At 41.9% G+C, this 14,038-nt stretch overlaps 1 protein-coding gene across 6 annotated transcripts in view; it reads right to left on the bottom strand.

The window, feature by feature from the left end:
• The window catches only part of ANO10 (anoctamin 10), a 149,690-nt gene that overhangs the window by 25,942 nt on the left and 109,710 nt on the right, over window positions 1-14,038 (bottom strand). The window lies entirely within an intron of this gene.

The following is a 14,038-nucleotide window of genomic DNA, read 5'->3' on the forward strand; positions in this document are numbered from 1 at the left end:
CCCAGGAATCAGCTGCACTGGCAGGGCTTCACCAAGCACGCCTTGCCAGTGTGGGCCCCTCACAGCTGAGCCGGGAGGGCTCTGGGGCCCTCAACCCCATGCCCCGACTGTGAAGAGAGGGCAGCCTTCCCAAGCAGGAATGCTGGTGGAGAAACAGACCACAAGGCCTGCGGCCATCCCGGGAGAGGGATTGAAACCATGTGCTTTGAAGACTGAAAGATAGAACCAGCAGAATACATGAGCATCTGCAAAGATAAACAGAAGAAAAAGCAGGATAATTTGCTAAAAGGAAATGAAGCAAAAATAAAAATAAAAATGAGGACACAAATAGTAACACAGGCACAAAGAATGAAGGTTCAAAAGGGGGCACATCCAATTCAAAGAATGACCACTCTGTACTTAGCCCTTTTCCTTTCTTGGAAAACAGAAAAAAAGAAGAGATGAAGATGGAGAGTGGGAAGGAGGGGGGCAAAAGAAAGGAAAATAGCGACTGCCATCTACATGCAGATTCTATAGAATACTAGAAGCTCAGTTCGATCATGTTGAACTAATATTGTTATTCTTATTAGAAACTCCATGCTCTAACTTACTTCAAATCTACTACTCAGTGAATTCTGCCGCCTCCGGAAGAGCAAAGACTTACCCTTTCAAGCATGAATCTAAAGACTATCCAATAAGAGTCCCATTGTAATTTCTGAAGGAAGGCCACTACCCAGTGACCTGACACCACTCTTCATTTCCAGAAATTCATTTGAAATCCAAATTTCTTTTGGTTGATTACCATTCCAAGATGACCTGGTTTGGGTTAAAATACAGCTGGATAACAATTCTTTTTAAGGAATCACAGGGCTGGGACTGCTCGTTGCCAGAAAGCAAGTGAGTCTCGAAAGTAGGTATTTATTTTTCTTCTGTAAGATCTCCAAGGATAGAGTATGAAACCCAGCCATTTCCAAGGATGGAGTATTAAAAAAGGAGTATTTTATCTCCTAATGGTTGAGAAGTTCTTCATTGTACCCAATTGATAATTCTGTTATTTATACCCACCTGCTCTGTGGTGGAAAATGGTGGAAAAGCCTAGACTTAGAGTTGCCAGCTGGGCCTGCCTACTTGCTCACCCTGTGTGGTTGTTCCTGACCCCATGCCCACTTTACAGAGGAAGAAACTGAGGCCTGGAGAGGTTTGGTAACTTGTACAGCGTTACTTAATAGTAACAGTGAAGCTGGGATTCCTGAGACATGTATACCTGATTCCAAAAGCCATTCTCTTAACACTCAATGCATGCAAACTACCCATCCTGCTCCTGGCACATTTTATATCCTCAGAGAACCAAAATACTTCATTCAAGGCCAATGTGTTGGTAAAGACTGAATAAAAAATGACAATTCCTTAGGGAGTTTCTGCAATTGTAATTGTTTAATCACACATCATTTTCACAGAAATGATTTATGCACAAGTATCCTGAATAAAGTTTAAATAACCCAGATTGATGTTTTTGGAAATGGTTTCCTATAACATACATTAAAAACAAAGTGAACCCATTAGTCCAGGAAGTCAAAAACAGCAATCTGGATTTATTCTGTCTCTAATCAAAACAATATTTATCACATGTGTAAGAAGAGGGGCTGTGTTTCCCAGACATTTGGCAGTTCATTTTCTCTCATGCCTGTGACTAAAACCAGACGTGCAAATTAAAAATATGCCTATCATTTTTTCAAGACAATTCAAACAAAACAAACTGCAAATCTACCCACACAAACACTGCTTTAAGCAACCTGAGTGAAGAAGTGAAGAGGATCTTGAGGTCCATTTATTTTCCAAATAAAATTCCCCCCCAAACTGGTTTGGGGGGAGGCCAAGAATCTAAGATTATAGCCCTGATGACATAGTTACCTTGCAGATAATAACTGCTTTATAGACTATATACATTAATAAAAGGACAGCCACCAATAAAAAAAATAAGATAAAAACTCAAAAATTTATAAGGGAAAAATTTATTTCCTCCCAGCCACATGTTTAGGATAGGAAAATACGACATTAAGCCCATTTTTGAAAGGCGAAAGGAAAGAGGAGATGATGTACTTTGAGCCGAATCTCATGACCCACTGGCATTTTATCAGATCTGGTATTCTGCTCTTTGCTCTCCCGCCACTTTCTTCACCTGTCCACGTGTTAGCTCTTTTGTAAACCGCATCACCAAGGATATCTGGTTAAAAGTACAGAAAGCACGAATGTCCAAAATACAACACTAAATCTCATTTCATGGTTATCCTGGGAAACTACAGGAGCAGCCTAACCCAGGTCCATTCTCTGAATCCGACTCATCAACCGCTCTGAGGAGGTGAGTATGTGCAGTCAGTGCAATGGATCGCGGGCCAAGTTGTTTCTTTTTCTTTCTTTCTTTCTTTTGCTATTAGTTTGAGGTGTGCAAAACAACACAGTGATTAGACATTTATATACCTCACAAAGTGCTGACACCAGTAAGTCTACTACTCATCAGTATCCATTTCATATACCCAACAATCGACACGTTATTTATGTTGCCAATTAAAACCCTTCCAGGGTGATTTCTAACTTAAAAGGGATTTTAAAGACAAGGTACACTCACAGTGTTTAGAAGCTACTATGTGCCAATCACTGTGCTAGGTACTTTCACATAGTGACTTGATTTTATTTAATACCAAATTTCACCCGTTTCTCCTTAAGCATGAGAGAGGTAGTACAGGGAGGACGAAAGAATGCTGAACCAGGAGCCAGATTCCAGACCCAGCTACATTTTATTTGTCTGACCATATAAACTTCCTGAGTCTCTGTTTCCTCCTCTATAAAATGCTGGAATGCAACTTGCCAGGCCTATCCTTATAGGCTGGGTCAGGATTAATTAAGATAATGGATTTGCTAGTGCTCTGTGGACAGCAGTGTTCAGAAGAATGTAAATAGTAAGCATTATGATATTCCAGGACACACTGAGCTAGGGTCTCGTAGATCTCTGAACAAGGCTCTATCTCTCAGTATGACTAATTTTACAGTCGACAGTAGAAAGAGGTATAACAAAGTAGAAAGGTCTCCAGGATGGTTCAACGACAGCAATGGTATCAAAGTCCAAAGAACTTTCTTGGATGTTGTTGGAGGTACTAAGATGGGAAAGAATTGAGGGGAAAACAGGCAGACAGCTAAATCTTTACTGGTTGCTATCTGTACAGGAAGAGGTAGCCAAGAGAACACAAGACTTCAGAGCCAGAGACCTGGGTATGAGGCCTGGGCTTTGTGATTTATTGATGGTCTGATTTTAGACAAATCACTTAACAGTTTCTTTTTCCTTTTAACTTGTTATTACACAACAGTAGAGAGACTAATATAAGGAATCCCCATGTATCTACCCATCACCTGGCTTCAACAATTATCAACTCAGTCAAACTTAGTTCATCTGTCACAGTCTCCTTTTCTGGATTATTTGTGCATTAATTATCTATTATCGTGTAACAAATTACCCCCAAATTTAGTGGGTTAAACAACAAGCATTTATTATCTCCTGCTTTCTGAGGGTCAGGAATTTGGAAGCAGCTGGTGGCTCTGGCTGAGGATGCAGGCAGGGCCACAGCCACCTGAAGGCTTGAATGAGGCTAAAGGAGGGGTTGACCAACTACTGTTCATAGGCCAACTTTGGCCCACTGCTTGTTTTTATGAATAAAGTTTTATTGAAACAGAGCCTCTCTCTTTCATTTACATATTATCTATGACTGCTTTTGTACTACAACAGCAGAAATGAGTAGTTTTGATAGAAATTGTATAGCCCACATGCCTCACATATTTACTACCTGACTCTTCAGCAAATAGTCTACCAACCCTGGGACTAGAGACTCTTCTTCCAAGACGGTTCACTCACATGGCAGTTGGTAGCAGATAATGCTCCTAGTCACGTGGGCCTCTCCACTGGCTACTTGAGTATTGGTGCGCAACTGTGGGAGTTGCCTGGGTGAAATTTGGAAGTGGACCCCATACACGAAGACCAAGGAGAGACTGAAGAAAGAGGCCAAACCATTTTCGATTGGTAGGTGGCAGTTTTAATCAGCAAGGGAACTTACATTCAAGGCTTATCTTGGGAGGCTGCAAGATGAGTAGGTCTCTGTACTGGCCCACCAGGATCTTAGAAGTTTATAGACAGAGGCCTTAACAGGACTCAGTCATGTGCACAGTCCAGATGGTCTTAACCATATTACCCTCTCAAGGTAACATCCTTGAAACCGGTCCCACTGTGGGAAAGGTGGGCAGAATAGCACATTCCAAGGACAGGGGAGAGGGTCCAGCTCAGAATTCACGTTCTCTTGATGACCTCCTCCAACACTGAGTGTCCTCACAACATGGCAGCAAGCTTTCCAAGAACAAGTGATCCAAGGGAGAGAAGAAGGAAGAAACCGTAATGGTTTTTTATGACCTAGCCTCAGAGGAGACATAGCAACATTTCTGCGGTATTCTATTGGTCACAGGGAAGAATCAAGATATAAGATGGGTGGGACTCTACAAGGGTATAAATACGAGGAGGCAGGGATCATTGGGACCATCTTGGAAGCTGACAACCACAGTGAATGACCCTTTCCTTAATCTATTAAATCAGGGTTTGGGATAGGATCAAAAATTTTTTCAACCCTCTAACACTTGACAATTATATGATGCAAGGAATTTCTGATAATTTATATATATGTTTTCCCTTGATCGTAGAATGTAGTCAATATTTGGTGCTGAATTTTAATATCTGTATTTTAATTACGTGTAAATTCAGTATAATTTACTATATGTGTTCTTAGAGCCTTTATTTAACAAATGCAAAGAGATTATGTTCCTTTAATTAGGCAGTGTTTTAAAAAAGCCAAACATTTCTTGCCTTCTGAATTCTATTATTAGGAGATAGAGACACATCAATAAATGTGCTGTTTTTAGGGCTTTACTTTAAAGTCTAAATTTCCCAGTCTATTAATCACTATATTTTCATCCCTATCTCTTAGGTTTACATTCATTGGATAACATAATATTCAATCATATCTCTGAGGTTCTGCAGCATTGGAAATCAATGGAAAATAATACTGTTCATTACATTAAATAAAAGATTTCTATTTTGGCAATTTACTAGTAATTAAAAACAAAAGTTAAAAATAAAAAGCCTGTGGTTTCCTGATACGGTAAGTACTCAATGATGGTTTCCTAAATCCCAAATATAACACACAGAGGATAATTTCAAAGTCAAAGGACTAGAATTTAGTAATAGAAAAGGTACAAAGGGATGGGGCTTAGACCCTGCTGACGTTCACTTAATTACTGACTCATTCATTCAACAAATATAAATTCTGTGTCTGGAGTGATTCTGCCCCTAAGACTCCTATTCCGATGGTCACAGACAAATAGTTTTGACCTTGATGAAGCCAACAATGTAGTCTGTTAACATCCTAGAACATTGGTTAAAAAAAAAAAAAAAAGAAGAGATAAATAGTTGCACATATAACAGTCCAGTAATTTACCTGGAAAAGGAAGACCTCCTCGCACATGTGTCTGCCCTCGAGGCCGTGTAATTATTAATCTAGTACAGAATCTGAGATTGGAACTCTGAGAACTTTTAATATCGCACCAAAATAAATCAATGTTTTTCCTTTTTAAATATATAGTTTTAAGCATTCTGAAATCTCTAGAATAATTTATTATAGGGTGAATTTTCTCCTTTATAGACAGACACGTCTTAATGACATATGTGAACAGGGTCAAGAGCACAGGGCAGCCTTTCTAGAGCACAGTGGACCTGAGGCCCTTTGCGTGGTGGGTCTGCGCTTCCCCTGCCGCCCACACTGCTTCTGATCTACTCATATGTGACTAGGAAAACGCAAAGTTTATTCGGTGTCATGGCCTATTCAGTAATTTCCACAAATACAAATAAATCTGGCTCTGATTTGGCCATGTTTCTTACATCTGGGGGAATAATTAAGATATATACATTCTAAATTTTTCTGAGAAAACCAGAGGAATGAGATAAGTAGCAACTACATAAATTGTTTACCAGGGAAGATAAAAATGAGCAGAGGCTTCCAAGAGCTTTCATGAAGCATCTTATTTTAATGTCTGGAGGCCTCCATGCACTTTAAAAGCATTTTTTTTTTTTGTCCTAGTGAGAACAGAATATGCAGGGGAAAAAGTGTCTACACATGAGAGGAAAGGAGAGGATTGTTCCAGAGTCTGAATTTGTGCTAAGTACAAACTACTTTAGAATTCTATCTGGTTTGATTTGAGGTTATTTCACAGTCTTTTGGGAGCTACCCTTGTTAGTGATGTCAACCACGTTGTCTTTTGGGGGGAAAAAAAAGGCATTTGAGCTTTATGATAGCTAGGTATGGGGTCCTTATAATGTGCTCACACAGAATTCCTCAGAACACGTTTTCTTCCCTAGTGATCCCAGAAAGACATATGACCTGTTTCCATTTTTGCCAGAGTACCTATTTTAAGATTTCTTTTTTTTTTGTCCAAGGACACCATTTGTCATTTATTTAATATATGAGCTTCTCACCCAGGTATGTGTCAACAAATTCAGTTTGAGTAAGTGCAGATTTATTCAGAGTCTACTGGGCATCAGGCCCTGCGCTGGGTGAGGGGACACAGGAGCTAGACATCACCTGGCCAAGTGCACTGGGGCTAATGGCACAGAAACGGGCACCAGGTCCCTGTCACACAACGGAGGGAAAGCTCCCCCTGGAGGTGGGGTCTGAGAAGCTGATGGCAGAGGGGAGAAGCATGTGTGGTCCAAGGTAGGAAACAGTGGGGATACTTGGGAATCCACGACCAGTGTAATCCTGTGAGACCCAAAAGGAAGAGGAAGAAATGACAAGAGAGGGGGGCTGAAGAGGTACCCAGGAGCCAATTCGTGTTAGAGCATTAATGGTCTTTGGAGAAAGACATCATTCATGAGGAGGAGAGAAATCACGTGCAATTGGCTCACAGCCCCTACCCCAACACCTGCTCTGAGGGGTCTCGGCTCACGCAGAGGGCTTAGAACAGTGCCTGGCTCACGCGAGCACCCATTGTGTGCCAGCTGCTACTCCCCTGTTATTATTACTGCCCAGCTGTGTTCAGGTCATGAAAACAGGTGGGGCTGCTACAAACATGGCACTGTGACTCACCATCTAATCTGGTTTTATGGTACCATTTTATCCCAGAATTCCTTCTTGGTTTGCCCAGTGACGCTGGGCTCCCACGCATGAGGTGGTCCTCCCCTTCCATCACGATCCTCCTCACCCCACACCGCCCTACTTCCAACTGTGCTCACTCCAGCCTCACTCTGACCTTACATGGTAGGCACCGTTTTCCTTTGACTCATCTGAATGTTGGGGAGACTATGACACAGAAAGGCCAGGTCACTCACTCTGAAGCTGCACAGGGCTGTGGCACAAACCACCTGAACAGGAGAAAGAGAGACGGGCTCAGAGGGGCGCCTGGAACTTCCATTTACCTTTTCCTGGAGCTTCCTAGGCTGGGACCTGACTTGGGCCCCAGGAAATGGACCATCCCATCCCCAAAGACAAGGCCTGGGCACTGCCTACCCTGGCCTCCCTAGAAGCAAACTCTTTATCTGGATTCAACTTTCATCCTGAACTACTGGGTGGCAGATCAACGTGTGATTACATTCAATACCCAAATACTTCAGCACCTGCCTTCTAGGGGTGAAACTTTTAACTTTCCATTAAAATTGCTTGTAGATGTACCATAGTTTGAGCACAAATGCTCAAGCCTCTGAAAGAACAGCTCAGAGGCCCCTGGGAGATGCTGGAAATGGTTTAAATACACTTAACCCTAGAAAACGAAAGCATGACTTGATCAGGCTGGCCCAGCAGTCCAGCCCTGTCAAAGCTCCCACATCTGATTTGAGACCCTTGAGGGCTATAATTAGCCCTCAAGGGCTAATTGTGGTGTCTTTTGAAAGTCCTTATCTTATTCTTTCAACTAGTTTCCTCTGCTGTTGTTATCTTTCTCAAAGGCTGCCTTTGGACCTGGCTGTCTGACTTCTGTGGATGTGGCCCCGCGAGGGCTGGCTGCTCAGAGGCCCGACCAGGTGGAGACGGCAGGGGGATGTGGTTGGTGTCCTTGCGGTCCAGGCCAGCCCATCAACGGCTGCTTTCTATTTTTAAATGGATCATAAAATTACTGAGAGTTGAATACATCAACTTGAAAAGAGATAAAAGGGCATCACGAGGATGATATTTACTGTCTAGAATTCCTTGTAAAGGTCTCACCAACTAAAGCCTAATCATTTGAAAATGACCTTTGCAAAGCAAACAATTTTATTTTCCCAGTCTGCCTCTCACCTTCAAGTATACCTAATTTGCCAGTATATTTTGAAACGCCACATGGTTCCCTATCTGATACTGAAAGAACTGCTTTCAGTGCCTTTCCTCATTCGTTCCCACACTCTCCGCTGCCCCACCCTCCATGAGCCCAGAGGGATAACTGGAAGCCACAGAGCACATCCCCAAGTGGGCTCCCGGCTCCTGCACTAAAATCACAGAAGTGCTGGCTGTACATGTAGATTTCTGAGCCCTCCCACAGACCAAGTTGCCCAGACTTTATTTTATAAAACAAAAAATTGAGGTGCAAAGAGCCTACGTGACTCATTCCCAGTGGCTGAACTTGGCTCAGAACTTGCTAGTTCTTGGCACTTACCTGCCCACACCTGCCTGGGACCTATCTCTACTGGGGCTGCAGGTTAGGGGTGAGGGGCATGGAGCAAAGGAAGGGTTTTGTAAATGTAGGGCCTGGGCCCTCCCTTAGATCTAGGGAAGAAGAAACTGCAGGGTTTGGGGCCTAGGCACATGTATTTTTCAAAAACTCTACGTTCAGGATGTATCGTCCAACTTAAGAACTCCCATGACTTAAACTTCTCAATCGTGTTCCGTCCATAAAATGGGAATTGAGTTGAAAAGTAGAAAATCTAAATGAAACATTATATATGAATTATTCATAAGGAATAATTTCTACTGACAAGCTGACTGTCAAGTCCTGGTCACTTAACAGTGAGTCTGGGAACAGGGTAGGCATTAATGACATTTATTCTTAAATGGGTTTTCGATGATTCCATTTTGGATCTGGGGCCCACCAACAGATCAGAGGGCACGGCAGAAGCTCTCTCTGCCTTTGATACATGAAAATAGTCCAGTGAGTTGAGGCTCCACTTATTTACACAGCACATAGTTAAATGTCAGGATAAATAAAAATAGGAAAAAATCTACATCCTAGAAATGTCAATAGTTCAGCAAGTAAACTGAAGACACACCAGATAATTTATGAGTTTCTGAAAAGCACAAAGCAGGTGACCTTTCATACCTAGAACGTTCTGGACTTTTTAGGACCTCTGGACAGTGAGGAAATATGATGTGAATCTTTGTCTCTGAGTGACAGCCGCATAAACTTGGGCCCACACAGCAGTGCCCACCATGCAACGAAGCCTTGGGCCAGCAAGAGAGAGAGAAGAGAGGAGAAACTGCAACAGGGTGTCATGCCCAGCTTTTGCCCTGAACCTTGTATTCTCCGATTGTAATTTCAACAAAAAGTCGTGGAGGGAGGACCATTCTTCCTTGGTTTGCAGTCAAGGCCCTACGAAACCCTGACTCAACACAGCCTCCTGCCCACTTAATGGCTGGGAGACATCTGAGCCACACACACACTAATTGAAGGTCACCCGTAGTGCAAGCTAGGGACGTCCTGTTGGAAGGCATTTGATAAATATCCTGTCCAGACCTGTTAGACATCTCTGTCCCTCCAGAACCTTAACAGCAAACTCAGCAACAAAATCACATTTTTCTTAAAAGGTGACATTAATCAGAGAATCGCATCTATGTCCTCAGGAGAGAAAAGCCCAGAGAGACTTAAAATCTTTTGGATTTTTTTTCCTTCATTTTAAAGAATATGAGATAGAATTTTGGTCGGCGTTTCATGTCTTAAGGAAGATGAATGTAAATAAACCTCACCTTTACATGAGGGCTTCGCTGCACTGTCAGGTAGGGCATATCTGAAGTTACGGGAATCCAGGAGCTGACATGACTGGAGAGAGAGTTTCGCCAAATACATAGCAGTAAAGACTAATGTCTGTGCGTCCTCCCAAAGCAAACGTAACAGGTCTGCGGCAGGACTTTAGGTAAATGTATTTAGTCACATGAGACGTGTCAATAACATCCAACATCAATAATGACGCTTTGCTTTTAGACAAAGACATGACAACATAAAATTCTGAGTGAGAGGAAAGCTTTCCTAACACGAAGTCTTGACCTGTGTTAAGGTGTGTACACGCAGGCCAGGGAGCTGCCCAACCCAATCTCTAAATGTTTACTAGAAATATAATCAATGGAGAAAAAGTCTTCCAAAGACAATGCTGTACAATTTAAACATTTTTGGCTACGTACTCCCTACAATTTTTGGATGCTATGTGCCCTCCCATACAATTTTAAGTTGACATTTAAATTTTTCACCAAAAGTTAAATCATTGCAAAAATGTATTTTCTAGCCTACTGTAAAGAATGACACAAAACTAAATTACGAGGTCACTCTTAAAGATGTCCAAGAGAGTCTAATACATATCATATTGATGTGTTATCTACCATCACCCATTTAAAAAAATACATGAATAGGCTCTTAATTAATAGTAACGATTTTATATCTTTTCATTTTCCCTCTTTGAAGTCATATTTTCTTTCTGCTTCTCGCAAAGAAATTTATCCTAATAAAACTTTGTTTTGCTTGAAAGTATCAATCTTTTTCTCATATGTTCATAAATGGAAATTTAAAAGTTTAAAAATTTCCTGTGACCAGTCTTTCAGGCTGCTCATTACAATTATTATTGGTGCATAAATGATACAAAATTATATAAATATATATTTTGATAAACAATTATTAGACAAACTTTTGCATACAGTTTGGAAATGCATCTCTTAAGGAGATGATTTAGTGTTGATGGGCGGGAAACTGGGGCACCTTTATCAAACGCAGCTTATCCTGACACCTCCGTTTTGAAAGGGTCTCTGTCCCCTGGAGGTTTTTACCCTGGGGACAAGGCACACGGTAGGGTTCACGATGGTGAGAGATGTGCCCTTCTTCTGCAAAGTGGGAGAAGGACAACTGTGAAAGGAGAGGTGGCCACGGACAGCAGGAGGGACCGGTGGGACCCGTGGGTATCCTCAGCCTATGATGCAGGTGCGTGTAAGGACACGTGTCAGGGGAGGATCTGAGCACCGAGGCCCGTAGAGTTGTGCCCACTGCCCCTTGCCACGTCTAAGGAGCGCTGCTCTGTGGAGCGGCAGCGTTCTGCCTACCCATCCTGGTTCATCCTACTTCTCTGCCCTTCACCCACGTGGTCGCAGCCTCTCCCTTAAAAGAGAGCTGAGCAAATCCTTTAAAATACTAAACGGGGTACCACGTTAATAGCCTGCAGGCCTGTCCTCGTCTAGGTCTCACTCTCACCTTCCCCGAGCTTTACTGAGGAGTTTACAAGCAAGTTCCACTTGGCCTCATATGGCATCTTGGGTCCCCACTTGACTCGTGGCCTCAGACTTTATGTGTACAGTACATGTGGAGTGAAAATAAACAGATGAAATCTTTAGAGTAAAACTTGAGTTTTTTCCTAAAAGAAAACCATATGAATGTTTGTAAAGAGAAGGAGGAAGAAGGAGGAAGACTATGTGAAGGCTGTGCACAGTGAGTCTGAAAACAGCATTAGGGAAGGGAAGGAATTATTCAAACCACCGACACGAGGGAGGGCAGTTTCCCTTATTTACTTATATTAGTGTTGTACATGCAGAAAATCCTACTCCTTCTCCTCAAAGGTAACTACCGTTCAGAATTTCCTAAAAGTCCTTCCAAGAAAAACCAATGCACATATCAGCATCCATCCATCTCTTTTCTCTCCCCTACTTCATTAAAATTTGACTCAAAAGATATCATATTGTTCTGCATCTTGCTTTTTCCACTTCATAGCCACCACACACACACACACACACACACGCACACACGAGCAGGGAGAGACCTTTGTAAAAAGCAGACCTTTGTTCAGAGAGTCTTATCATGTAAGGATATGAGGAACTATATCATACCATAAGTTGTTTAACCAACCTCCTACTGAGGAATTCAGTGGTCTCCAGGTTTTCGCTAATAAAAATGTTTCAACGGCTCTACTTTGGTATACTTTACAGATACATACATTACCCTGGCAAGAGTCATTTTGTTTGGAGGGTAATTTAAATTTTGTTTCAATGGCTTTCTGGAAAGGCTGAACCAATTTACACTTCTGTCAAGAGTATATGAGAGAGAGCTGACTTCCCTACACCCAATGAGGGCAGGTTATCAACGAACATTTGCCAATACAATGGGTAGAATACGGTACGTCACAGCTGCTTGAATTTACATTTCCTTAATTTTGACTGAGGTTGAGCATCTCTTCATAAGTTATTCTTTGATTATCAGATTGTCTTTTTAATGAATTGATAGAAAAAATGAAATTAAATATATTAACCATTTCTCATACATTGCAAGCATTTCCCCATTTATCTTTTGAGTTTTTCTTTTTTTTGTCATAGAATTTTTAAATTGTTCCCGTATCTTACCTTATCGGTATTTTCCTTTATAATTTTTGGATTTTGGGTCCTGATTCAGAAAGCATTTTCCACTGTAAGATGTACTCAGGCTCTTTTACAGAGCTTTTATGGCTTGAGTATTTTACATTTAAATCTCTCAACCATCTGAATTTTGCAGGGGATGGGGGACAAGAAATGCATAGGAATGAGGTAGGATAAAGTAATAATTTTCCCAAGCAACTGCTTGTCATCAATCCCTTTCTTCCACTGACAAAAAGTTTCACTTTTACCATACACTAAAGTCCCACTTTTAGTTGGGCCGATTTATGAACTCTCTGCTCTATTCCACTGATCTATTTCTTCCCTAATTTGAAACGGATTTAATTACTATAACTATTGTATTATTCAGAATACATTTTAATATCTGGCAGAGCTAGAGGCCTCATTTTTCTTCTTTTTCAGAAGTTCCCTTGTTATTCTCAAATGTTTATTTCTACTAGATATTTGAATTGGCATTATATTTTCACAAGACTGAATCTGTAAAGCAAGTAGAGTTTTGAAAATACTCGTCGTGTAGATTATCCATATTATTTTTATACGTTTCCACCTAAAGGTTTTATATTTTGTCTTCTTCCATAAACGGGAATTTTTCTTCAGTAATATTTTCAAACGGGTTACTGTTTCTTGTGAAAGGAAACAAATGATTTTAGATAAACTTTGTAACCTGCCTCCTTACCAAATTTTGCTATTGTTTCTCATAGCTTATGTGTGATTTTCAGATATTTAATCTTCTAGTCTCCACGTAATGCTAAAGCTGCCTCTTCTGGGTGCCTGGAACTCTGCGTCTTCCTCACCTATGAACAAGGCTGGGGGTCCGTGGTGACCCTGGTCTCTGACACTACTCGGAGGGCTTCTGGTGCTTGATGCTGGCTTTGGATTTAAGATGCAAACACACCAGCTGGTCCACGTGGCCTGCCCCACCCCCAGGAAGCACAGGGCATTTAGTCTTCTCACCTACTACGACAGCCAAGAGCGCAGACCTGGCTGGCAGACTGGAGTTCTCCCCCTGCTCTGTACTCTCACCACTCATCTTATTCTGGGGTCACTCCACCTGATTAGGGCGAGTTCTGCTCCAATGTGGGGTTTCCCCACTGGGTGCACTAGCTTTGGAGTCCTCACTTCTATCAGGGGGTCAGCTTGGGTGGGTCCTCCTCGCATTTGTTTCCTCCCAGCTCCCCAAACAGAAGCCAAAAGGACTGCGTGGGTCAGAGAGGTCCTGGGCCCAGAGACGCTCCCCTCAGACGATACTGCCTTGTTGATTTTCTCATTGCTTACGTTCCTGTGTATCACCTGAGACACCCCATGCTGGGCAGCTAGGAATGAATCCTCTGTCTCCCCACTCTCATCTCCTACAGGTAGAAAATCACCAAAATGGTGAATTCCAGCAT

This window comes from Rhinolophus hipposideros (genome assembly GCF_964194185.1).
Source record: "Rhinolophus hipposideros genome assembly, chromosome: 14".
Taxonomy (NCBI): domain Eukaryota; kingdom Metazoa; phylum Chordata; class Mammalia; order Chiroptera; family Rhinolophidae; genus Rhinolophus; species Rhinolophus hipposideros.